This window comes from Myxine glutinosa, chromosome 1 (assembly GCF_964187855.1).
Source record: "Myxine glutinosa chromosome 1, kmMyxGlut1.1, whole genome shotgun sequence".
Classification (NCBI taxonomy): domain Eukaryota; kingdom Metazoa; phylum Chordata; class Myxini; order Myxiniformes; family Myxinidae; genus Myxine; species Myxine glutinosa.
The window spans coordinates 197,336,145-197,349,118 of record NC_136261.1 but is presented as its reverse complement, the minus strand read 5'-3'; the positions used below and the strand labels follow the sequence as shown (position 1 = coordinate 197,349,118).

Genomic DNA, 12,974 nt, shown 5'->3' with positions numbered 1-12,974 from the left:
AAGTAACAATGGATATAGTAATGTTTGAAATGTTTCTGTAGAAATTTATACACTACATATTTTCTGTGAACAATAAATGAAGCTGCACATGATATGTGTACATATTGTTACGGTTTTCCGCCGCCCTTCTTACCCTTACCAAGGGGGGATTAAGCCCCTTATTCTTTCTGGGCCTGGCGTAACCGAAAGACTTGAAGCGCCTCTTCCGGGCAAACGCAAGGTAGGGTTTCGGGACCAAGTCTCGCTCGTACCTAAATACCTGCGCCGCCACGGAAGCAGGGAACGAAACCACATGAGCCACATGTAATTTGAGTACACCGAGCGGATTGCGTACCACGTGGTCCGTGCAGTCACCGTTAATATTGGACCCCGATTAGAGTGGTTCTATTCGTACCACGCTTAGTCAATGATGGAAATCACAAAAGCGGTAGAATCAAAGGAAGAACACAGGTTTAATTATTATTTACACTTATGTACAATTTGGTAGAAAGCAGACACAGAGCAGAACTTAATCAGTCTTATCCTTAAAGCCCAGACTCGGGCCCGGTCACACTCACACAGGGAATTGCAGGCAGGATGATGTTCAGGCCAAACGCGCCGACTTGGTCGTCCAGGAATGGCCCTGTCCGGCTCTCCTCGGTCACAGCACGTCCCGCGATGATGGCAAGCAGGCGGTGGAAGGATCTTCGTAGCGCGTCTCGCGGACAAAAGGGCAGCAGATGAGGCAGGAAGGAAATGTACGTGTCTCTCAGTGCGGCTGGGCGGTTCTACAGCGCATTTAGTAACCAGCGCGCTATCACTCACGTAACCCAATGCAATAGCGGCTCGGCTTCAAGCTCAACCGAGCGCCACTTTAATATGAGCGCTTTTTCCCCGGTTCATGCGCGTCTTTCTCCGATCTCGTAACTCTATACTCTGCCGCGCTCTTCAATGCCAACTGCTCGATGCTCTCCAAATGCCAACAACTCGAGAGTCCTTTTTACTGCTCAAACTAAACTGCTGACCACGCTCCTTCAACTCGAGAGTCCTTACTCAACTGCTCTTGGGGGCTTTGTGCAGCGGGTTATATTTGCCACGCCCTGAGCCTTCTCGAACGTTCCAACCATGCCCTGTGACGCCTTGCCGCAGCCACTCCCTTTGAGCCCTGATTGGCGGCTTGCGCTTACCGTCAGCTTCTTCACTGCCCTCATTCGGCCCCGACTCGACCTGCTAGGCCTGCCTCGTGTTAATTCGTGCCAAAAAGACAAAGGCAGCATAAGGAGGCGTAAGACGCATAAGGCAATGGAAGTATGAAAAGGCCCTACTCTCATTATTCTAGTCAACGCAAGACTAACACAGGAAAAGGACTATTCTCACACATACTATGAAATAACTGAACTATCGCGAAGTTAAATGTTGTTTGTGTGACTAACTATGAGGGGGAAATTTAACCTTTATTGTACAAAACTCAAAACCGCAACACTACCCCTATCCCTCGTCAGACTCATCCCCGAGTCGAAGCTAACAGAAATTGGAACGACCGGTTTTGAGAATGATCGGGAAATTAACTTTTACTTTTACATGTGACATATAGATGTGGTTCCCTCTAACATTTACTCTAACCCGTGGGCGCGACAGTTTTAAAACACTAAATATGTCCCACCTATTGCGTTGAGTAGCTACTCTAACAGAATCACGCCCACAATTAACCGAATCCGGAATTTGTCAAACTAAACATACAGCCGCAGCATTTTTATATACAAGCACAAAAAACCTTAATTTATTTACAGTTCTATGACCCAGGACCTGTCCTTTTTGGAAAGAAGATTGGAGGGGAGAGAAAGCATAGCAAAGCACAAAAACACACTCAAAATCATCATATTTGCTGCTTGCTTCTTGCATCTTGCATCTTCTGTGTGCATATATCAAACCGGCTAGCTCCCAGACCGGCATACAGGCCATTCCTGCTCTTCAGGGCTAATTAAATTTACAAATCTTCTCGTCCCTAGCACACCACAATAAAAAATGCACAAAACATATGTTTATTGTATTTCTTTGCCAAGCAGGGCCAACCCTATGTGGTCCGACTGCGTGACATTCATGCCACTCAAAACAAGTGGTCCGAAGACGCAAGGTGAATTTGCAGCAAGGGGCTGCACAGCAGAGGTGCAAGGACACAAGACCTGTGGTCCATCGTGTAATAATGTGCAGCAAAGTGTTTGTGGCAGCAAAGTGCTGCACAGGTGCAGCAAAGTTACACAAAAGGATATGGCAGCAAATGCTGCGGCGTTTGGCTGCACATATGTAGCAAAGTGCAGCAGGGATGCTGCACAGATGTAGAAAAGTGCAGCAAGATGCTGCACAGGTCGATGGTGCTGCACGGTTCCACCTCTAAAATGGTCCTGGGGTGGGGGAAAAGACAAAGCACGACCAGCAAAGTGGAAAGGGCACAAAGGTACACAGCAAACAAGGTAATGCAGCACAAGGGGCGCGGAAGAGCGAGCAGAGCAGGCTCGTCCCTAGCCGTCCGTACCCCCCATCGTCGGCTTACACTACCCTAGCCCTTCCTTGTATTTACAAATTCGTCTCTATGTCCTGTCTCCCATATCCCCCTCTAATCCAAATTCGTCTCCCAATCCCTCCCAGGAAGGAAGGGATGGAACAAACACAATGTATCATTACGTCATGATGCGTCTCACTTACTCTCAATCAGTCCACAAAGCCTGGGGGTGGAGCGTCGTCCTCCTTGGTGAATGGCTGTGGATGATGCGAAGGGGGTTTCTCTTCCTAACTACACTAATGGCATTAACTCATTTACACTACCCAGGGTTGTACCCTGCCAATCGGCCATCTTTAAACTATGTGGTTCTAAAAACCGAATTCCCATTGTCCACTCTGCGGTGCCCTTGAAATTTGGGTCTCACTCCCACAAAAATTTTTTTGTGACATTTACTGTGCCCTTGCACAATTTCGGGGCTGGGTTGTGTGGCTCCACTAGCAGGTCCAACTACCTGCGCACCTCCGCCACTGAAGTCGCCTCCCGAGCTTACCTGCTCCTGCGACTACCTAAACTGGGGAAGGCCCCTCCTGGCTCTTTACCCCCTGATGCCCACCTTGGCATTGGGCAACCCGGGTCCTTCCCTCGGATCCTCGGGCCCCACTGAACAACTCACAACTACCCTAACTGGCTCCCAGAGCCTACCTGCGGCCTCACCTGGCCGACAAACTACCAGTGGCGGAGTGCCCCAATAACCATACGCAGGAATTAAACCACATGCCCAGCCATGTCACTGACTCATGCACCCTCCAAAGCACTACTTTGCCACTACCTGCACCACAGGTGCCAATATCCATACAAATTTTGCCTATGCCCTCTACCTGGCCCTACACTAACCCCCCCGGGCTTTTGCGAATGGGGTCCATCTCCCCCCATTCCCTCCTTCGCACCATGCATTCCACACCTTTTATTCCCACACCAAGCATTCCACACCATTTATTTCGCACACCACTTTTCTCACACACCAAATATCTTGCACACCTTTTGTGCACACACACCTTTTTCCATACACCTCGACACAATTCCCTTTGTCTCAACACGCAATTCCTCACACACACAGCATCATCTATCTACCTGCTTTTCCCCTAAAACTCGTGCTTCCCCGTCATCCCATTAAACTATGCACTCCCTTCGTCATTATCATCCATCTAATCTCTCTACATCCCCACTACAGTACAGTGTCACTACCTAATTATTGTCCCTACTGTCTTCTAATTCCCTATCAATTATCCTAGCCCTCCCTCGGCTAGCTTCGGTGGCCCACGGAGGTAACCATCGCTGGCCCCCCATGTACCTGTCACTGTCATCCCCTTAAACTAATGCTCATGGGCCCCGACAGTGTGAGGAATGGTCAAACTACCATTCCCCCATGTAGGTTACACTATCCTCATTCTTCCACTACACCTGAGCCTCTCCGTGTGGGAATACGTCGTCATCATGGCTCGGCTTCGAAAGACCGAACGATCCATGCGGTTGGTTAGTCTACTGTATGGAGTGTCCATCCGGCATTTTCGATCCAGGGGAGGAGGGCATGGATGGGCCGAGGTTCAGGGGCCCATCTCTGCGCGGGGCCTCATGTCATTCAGGGTCCCATGCACGATGGCCCAACCGCCCACGGTCGGAGCATCGCACCCGCCAGAGCGCGCGGCTCTGAAATCTCCGACCTCCCCTTGAACCCCGCTGTTCGCCTTTGCCGCCACGGCGCGGCACCAACCATACAGGGCGGGGGCCGGCACGAATCGTGCACATCGGTCCTTGTGACACGGCCGTGGCATCGATCCCCGCCGGTCCCTGCCGCACACAACTCCACTCACGGCTCACGTCGGCTATCCGTCGCGCTAAATGCTACCCCGGTCGGTGTCGATGCTTGAGCCGCGTTCTCACCACTCGCGACCCACTCTGCACTCGCACACCTCGGCGTCCCTGCACCTCCCATACATTCTGTTACCGCACACTCTCCTTCCACATACTCTGGTGTGCATTCTCCCTCTCACACCGTACTCGCACCTGCAAACCTGGGCGCACTCATACCTTCCACACAATCCGTTACACACTCTTCCCGCACACAGTCTGTAACACCCATGGGTGTGCACTCTCCTGTTGCACACCCAATCCTCGCACACTTTTTCTCCACGCTCTCGGGTGTGCACTCTCGCTCATACTTCCATGTGCATTCTCTCTCACACTCTGTAACACACTCTCTTGTTACACTCCCCGTCACCGCACACTCTGGCGCACACTTTTCTCTCTCAAACCCGCGCTCCGGTGCACACTTTTCTCTCACACGCGCGCCAGTCGCCCTCGTACACCGCACAATGGACCTTCCACGACCGCCCGGGTTTCGTTTCTTTCCCAAGCGTGCCAAACACATTCGCGCCATTATTTCTACTCAACTTGGGGACCACTTTTCCCGTCAGCACCTGCAAACCTTCCATTTGGTTAGCGAGCCCGACATCACGATGCAAATACAAACCTTGTGCAAATCCTATTTCCTTCTCCCGTGATATATTTTCTGTTTCTGCCATCTCTTCGGCCCCAATTGTTTCTTTAATCTCCATTATTTCTTCGACGACCACCGGCGCGCATGAATTTTCCCTGTCCAATCTGCCAAACCATTCGTAGCAGGGTGTCCTGGGGGCAGTCAGGGTATGTTTAATGTAATTTGTCGTGAGAAACTCTTGGAACTCGGTGCTGGTAAATTGGCTACCGTTATCAGTCACAAGGTGTTCCGGCAGACCAAAAACACTGAAAACATGTCGAAGGCTTTGAATAATGGTCGTGGCAGTGGTGTTCTCCAAGGGAATTATTTCTAAGTACTTTAAATAAGCATCCACCAGAACAAAAAAACCTTTTCCCTTTAAAAGGGCCCGTAAGGTCTAGATGAAGTCGTTTCCAGGGACCGGCAGGCCAAGACCACGATGCGGGCTGGCTCCCCGGCGGAGCCTTCGCATTCTCCTGACACATTACACACGATGTCATGGTGCTTTCAATATCCTTATCGATATTTGGCCACCACAGGTATCCCCTGGCCATTTGCTTCATTTTTACCATGCCTGCATGTTCAGCATGTAAATCAGTGAGTATAATCTGCCGAAGCGGTGGGAATAACCACCCAAGAGTCCCACTACAATATTGTCTTCCACAGAAAGTTCCAGCCTTTTGTTGTGATAAGGCCGAATCACAACCTCTGGATTCTCAATCCAACCATGTTTTGTGAAATTAAGTACCTTGAAGAGAACTGGACCCTTCTTTGTTACAGCCGCGACGACAGCGGCATTCACAATTTCATCATTTTTCATCAGAAGTACCTCCACAGTCACTCGTTCAGGCTTTGTAGGATGACCCGGTACGGGTTTTCTTGAGAGGAAATCCGCATAAACGTTTTTCTTGCCTGTGATGAACTGTATGGTGTGGTCGTAAGCTGCCAACAGTAAGGACCATCTCTTTATCATTGCTGATGCTAACTGTGACATGGGTTTGTGCTCGTTAAACAGAGTTATCAGAGGCTTATGATTGGTCACTAGCGTGAAATGTCTCCCCAGGAGGTATTGGCGAAACTTTGTCACTCCAAAAACTATTCCCAATGACTCCTTCTCAATCTGGAAGTAATTTTTTTCCGCGTCGTTCAGAGTTCTCGATGCGTAGGCCACCGGCTCTAACTCATCCTCTGGACTGTGTTAAAGTAGGACTGCCCCTACACCCACGGAGGACACGTCCGCCTGAAGGACCAAGCAGGCATGAGGGTTGTAATGACGTAGTACGTGAATGGAGCACAAAGCAGCTTTAATTTTTTCAAATGAGTTACCCTCAGCCTTTCCCCATTTCCATTTCACCTCCTTTTTTAGTAGCTTGTACAAAAGAGACATGATTTCGGCAAAATCTGGAACAAAACGACGAAGGAAATTTGCGAGGCCAATGAATGACTGTAATTCACCCACTTTTCGGGGACCCCTGCCTGTTGGATAACTTCAAGCTTCTGTTTTGTCGGGAATACCCCCGCAGCTGAAATAACAAATCCAACATACTCGATCTCGTCCAGCATGAGGTGGAACTTGTCACGTTTTAATGTAATTCCGTTTTCCTCCAGCCTTTTCAAAACCATGTGAAGGTTTTTAAAATGGTTGTCATCACTATCTCCCGTCACCAGGATATCATCAATGTACACGCAGCATCCGGGAAGGTATTTTAGCAAATTCTCCATGGTACGTTGAAAAACTGGAACGGCTGTGTTTACCCCAAATTAGAGCCTTCGGTACTGCTACAGGCCTCGGTGTGTATTTATCGTAGTATATTTTCTGCTCCCAGGGGCCAACTCTAATTGGTGGTAAGCTTGGGACAAATGAAGCTTCGTATACTTCTTCCCACCAACTAGTTTGTTGAACAGTTCTTCCAGCGTAGGTACTGGGTATTGTTCCAACTCGGAATATTTGTTTATGGTGCCCGAATAATCACCACAAATCCGCAACTGGCCATCTGGTTTAATGACCGGCACAATGGGTGAGGCCCATTCGGAGTACCAAACTTCCTCAATTACCGCATCCTTTTCAAGCTTGTCCAAAGCCTGGTCAACCCTTTCACGGATGGCAAACGGAACAGTTCTCGCTTTCATGAATACTGCATCATCGTCCCGCACCTTCAGCGTAACCTGTACCCCTCTCAACATTCCCAAGGCGTTGTTTTCAAACAACTTGGGGTATTGCCTGACGATGTCATCGGTGGTGATGGGAACGGCAACATTGAAAATATTTTTCCAGGTAAGGAAATTTTTTCAATAATATCTCAACCCAGTAATGAAGGTCCTGCTCCATCGACCACATGCACTGTAACAAAACCATGTTGCTCCCCAATTTGAACACACTTTTCTTTCTCACCAAAGCATTTGATGACATCACCCATGTAGCTCTTCAGGTAATATTGTAGTTGGATTCAAGGTATTGATGTCACTGGGCAGACGTTGAAAATCACGACTGTTTAGTAGAGACTAGAGTAACTGAACTTCCCGTATCAATTTCCATCGGAATCTCTGTTCCGTCGATGGAGATTTCGAGTTGGTAGTGAGTAGTGTTTTTTGAAACAGATGTAGAGTTAATATGCATTAAATGCACCGTATCCAGCTCGTCCTCTGACTCATCGCTCGAAGCTATAACTATAACATGATGGGTTTGTTTCAAAAGACATTTTGCATCTTGCTGTTTCTTCAAACACACCTTAACCAAATGGCCCTCACGTCGGCAGTATCCGCAGATGGTACGAGCATGTTTGCATGTATCAGCCAGATGTTCTGTAGAGCCACATATGTAGCAACGTTTTTCCTTTGGAAACGGTAGGGTCGTTTTTTTCCGACCGATCCTTGAAACGAGGACCACGATGCAAATCATTTTGTTTTTTTTTATGCTCGTTGTAAAGTCCACAGAGCCGACACCCAAACTCTCCATAGTTGAATTGTTTTACTTCCTTTTCAGCCGTTTCCTCAGCCACAGCCACAGCTCGTTTGAATGTTCTGTCCTCGGAAAGTAACTTTTTCCTGGTGGACTGGCTGTGTACACCTCCAACAAACTGGTACCGTAAAGCACGTGGGAGGTGGTTTCCAAAATTACAGGTGACGGCCAAAAGTTTTAGCTTGTTTGCATAGTCCGTGACATTCTGGTTTTCACTCTGGGTCGTCTGGTGAAAACGATAAGTTTCCGCCACTTCTAATACTCGCGGCTTGAAATGATTTCGTGGCATTTCACACAAGTGCTCGTACGTTTTAGCAGAAGGTATTTCCGGGAGACACAAGTCTTTCAAAGTAGTGTAACCGATCAGTGAGATCATAGTAGCCACCTTCTTCCTGTCGGCCGCTTGGATCACGGCAGCAATGGCGCCCACCTCGACTTGTCCGATGTCGTTCGCTATGAAATACGCTTCCAAGCGTTCTTTGTCTGCTTCAAAATCGTCGCCCTCGAAAGTCTCCAATGAGCCGACCGCCGTCATTGTTCGCCAGAATCCTTTACCTCCTCGCCAGTTGTAGTGTCCGTAGATTCAGTAAACAGCAACATCTTTACGAAATTTCACCAAATGGTAGAGTTCGTGGTCCAACAAAATCCTATGTATCTTGAGGTCAAAAGGAGAAAAGGTCAACATAGGCCAAAGGTCAACCCCTTTTTTTCAAATTTCTAAAATGCTCAATTTTCATCCGATTGACTTGATATCTGAATATGATTTACATATTGGCTAACTGAATTCAACCACCAACTATTTTTGAGATCAACATCGGCCAAAAGGTCGACATAGGCCAAGACGTCAACCACTTTCTTCAAATTTCTAAAATCCTCAATTTTCATCTGAATAGGATTTGTATGTCAGCTAACTGAATTCAACCACCAACTATTTTTGAGGTCAACATAGGTCACAAGGTTAACAATTTCAAATTACTAAAATCCTCAATTTTGATCTTATTGACTTGAAAACTGAATAGGATTTGCATATCAGCTTACTGAAACCAACCACCAACTATCTTTGAGGTCAACATAGGCCAAAAGGTCAACATGGGCCTAATTTCTAAAATTGTCAATTTTCATCTGATTAACTTAAACTTTGAAGACTATTTGCATGTCAGGTCACTGAATTCCACCACTAATTATTGTTGAGGTCAAAGGGATGCTCTACTGAGTGCCATTCTACTTTGTTCTGTTTTGCCAAGTGTCGCTCTGAGTGATTTTTCATTCTGTCTGTCTGTCTGTCTGTTTGTCTGTATGTCAGTCGCCTACAGGTCACAATTTTCAACCAATCTTCACGAAACTTCACCAAATTGTAGAGTTGGTCATAAGCAAGAAGCCTATTGTTTTTGGGGTCAATAAGTCAATAGGTCAACATAGGCAAAAGGTCACCAACTTTGTCAAATTTCTTAAAGCCTCAATTTACATCCGATTGACTTGATATCTGAAGAGGATTTGCATATCTGGTCACTGAATTCAACCACCAATTATATTCTGGGTCAACAATGACCAAAAGGTCAACATAGGCCAAATTTCTAAAATCCTCAATTTCCATCCGATTGACTTGAAATTTTAAGAGGTATTTTGTGATCCGTGACATTTGGTCCGATGTCTTCATCTCGACCTGGCGGGCCCTTTTAAAGGGAAAATGTGTTTGGTTCTGGTGGACACTTATTCAAAGTACTTAGAAATAATTCCCTTGGTGAACACTACTGCCACGACCATTATTAAAATACCAGGTCACTGAATTCAACCACCAATTCTTTTTTAGGTCAGCATAGGCCAACACCTTATTTTAAGGATTTCGCAAGTATTGTTCTATGCACGACATATTTCTTGTTTGTCTGTCTGTTTTTCCGCACATAATAAATATGATTTTCTCTGCAACCGTTGGTCCGATTGATAGCAAATTTTCACCATAGGTGCACCGCCTCCAGTAGAATTTTAAATTATAATTATGACATCATGGGCCACGTGCTATGGGCAGCATCTTGGAAAAACCAAAAAACTTTGCCTCTATATCTCTGAAAGGGCTGCATCGAAAAAAATTGAGACATAGCTCATTGTAAAGAACCCTCTATGGGGAATAACATATGTTATTGATGATGCCATAGGTTCCTCCATTATGTCATAATTCGACAAGTACAAAACTTCATCCAATCAAGAGGAAATTACTTGAGTGTCATCTATGGAGAAATTTATGGAGGAAAAAAAAAATGATGACGTCATTGGTGACTTGGTACGGCCGCCATATTTGCTTTAATACCAAAGCCTTAAAAACCACGAACAACATGTTCTGGCGAGGGTCTGCAATCCCTGATTGCTCTTTCTTGTTCATTATTGGATTTCTCATTGTGCATTGCATTCTCCCCTGGTCATCCATTTTTTCTGAGATTGGCAATCTGTGACTTGTTTGATAAAAACTAGCCGTGCTTACCTGTCACTTCGCTGGCGGGATTAATCAAGACAGCATTTTGTACTTCACAAACACATTGCATGTCTATCTCTGAGTGTCAATGAGTATGTAAAATAAAGTAAAACATGTGAAAAAGGATCTTGACACGTAATTATTGTTGTAGTGACTGTGGTTGTTGTTTTTGTGCTCCTTTCGTGTACTTTTATATATTTTTCTATTACATCGAGAAGTATTACGGTATTTCCTTTTGTGTGCTCCTCTGGTGTGCTTGTAAAGCGCTCCTGCCATGGTAGAATGATAAATGTTGCCGTTGGAACCATGACATTAAAACTTGAGTTCTCACATCTTTCGCAAACTCAGAAATACGAGCTTTTAAAACAGGAATCCTTATGATTAAACGGATACACAAATGTTTGTTCCAAGTAAATGTATGATTAGCTTTCCAAAGGTACCATTTTTATTAATCTACGATAGCATAATAATGGTAACCCCAGCTTTGAAGGTCGAGCATCAACTGCACGGCAATGAAAATGTTTTTGGCAACTCTAACGTGTCCATGTGTTATGCTTTAAGACTGATATGTCCAGTCTCCATCGTTGTCACACTCACCCTTTGTTCTCTTGCATCGCACACTCCATGTCACCCCAAAACTGATACACACGAGTGTTGCAAGTGACAGCAAAACTGTCGGCTCATGTCGAATCTCAACAAAAAAGAAAGAAACACTTTTATAGGGTATGTACATCTTGGAGTAATCATTGATTTCAGACAGAGTAACTATTTATTAACCAAAGAATCACGATTGACCCTGGAGAAAGTAAACGGTGATCAAGGTATGGAGGGAGTAGTCAATCATTTCTTCATTTTTATGCAGCACGAGGCTGCGGGGTAGCATTTTTTCATCTGATTGACTTGAAATTTGAATAAGATCTTCATATCAGCTAACTCAATTCAACCCTCAACTATTTTTGAGATCAGCATAGGCCAAAAGGTCAACATAGGCCAAAAGGTCACCATAGGCCAGATTTCTAAAAGTCAATTTTCATCCGATTAACTTAAAATTTGAAGACGATTTACATATCAGGTCACTGAATTCAACCATCAATTATTTTTGGGGTCAAAAGGATGCTCTACTGAGTACCATTCAACTTTGTTCTCTTTTGCCAAGTGTCGCTCTCTATCGCTATATCGGCGCTATATCGCTTAAGGGAACTCATCTATCTATAATTCCAGCAATCTCTGTGTGTCTGTGTGTCTGTGTGTCTGTGTGTCTGTGTGTGTGTTTGTCTGTGACCGCTGTTTCTCGACAACCACGGGTCCGATATACTTTAAACTTGCCAGGTATATTGCTGGGGACCCGAGGATGTGCCTTTTCAAGGTTTCATATTAATCGGACAATTACTTACCGAGCTATGTCCAAAAAACGCTTCAACCAATCAGAGAGCAGCGAGCTATCACGTGTGCCGAACGTGGCGATCAGACTCTACCTCGGACGGCACATTTGAGAGCGTATTCATTTATTTCACGTTGGAAAACTATGTTGCCGTTAAACTATGTTTTAAAACGAATTCAAACTGCGATTAAATTAAAACGATTCATCGTAACTGCGACGATTTGCGAACTTCCGGACAGTGAAGACTTCACTTCCGGCAGCCAATCACAGAACGCTTTGTTGCGTAGGCGTGGCCGATGTGAGAACGAGCGGAGCTGAGCGCGTTACGAGCTGACCGCCATTACGGTACGGTTCGTAATTCGATTTCTTCCGGAGAAAATAATAATTTCTCGATTTCATATGCGCATTATTTCTCCCAATTCAGTCAGAGCGAAGGGCGGAAGCGAAGAGCGTTGTTTTTTTTGTTTACGGGCGTACGGGCGGGGTAGAGCGTACGGGTAGCGTTTTTTTTTTTTTTGGCAAGGAACGGGCACCCACGTACGGGCAATGCCCTAGTCTATCTATAATTCCAGTAATCTCTGTTTGTACGTTTGTCTGTGACCGCTGTTTCTCGACAACCACGGGTCCGATATACTTGAAACTTGCCAGGTATATTGCTGGGGACCCGAGGATGTGCCTTTTCAAGGTTTCATATTAATCGGACAATTACTTACCGAGCTATGTCCAAAAAACGATTCAACCAATCAGAGAGCAGCGAACTATCGCGTGTGCCGAACGTGGCGGACACACTCTGCCTCGGATGGCACATTTGAGAGCGTATTCATTTATTTCACGTTTGCAAACTATGTTGGCGTTAAACTATGTTTTAAAACTAATAAAAACGAATTTGCGATTCATTCGCTTTCCTGCGCGTTTGTGCACGCGATGGCGATTTCTTTACCAAACTCCGGAAGCCGTTCGCTTTGGACCAAACCATTTCATGTAAATAGAGGGGGGGGGGGGGGGGGATTGTCACCACTCGCAAGCCGTTCGCTTTGGACCAAACCATTTCATGTAAATAGAGGGGGGGGATATAATTTTAGATATATATATAGTACGGGCATGCCCTAGTTATTACAATTGCAGTAATAAAACTATAAGAACACTCGGTAG

At 45.8% G+C, this 12,974-nt stretch overlaps 1 long non-coding RNA gene across 1 annotated transcript; it reads right to left on the bottom strand.

The window, feature by feature from the left end:
- Positions 1-557: 557 nt before the first annotated feature.
- Positions 558-11,118, bottom strand: LOC137432816 (uncharacterized). The gene is made up of 2 exons (XR_010985575.2): positions 11,039-11,118; positions 558-2,381 (listed from the first exon to the last, which is right to left on the bottom strand). It is a non-coding gene; the product is annotated as an uncharacterized LOC137432816 (long non-coding RNA).
- Between the last annotated feature and the right edge of the window lie 1,856 nt (positions 11,119-12,974).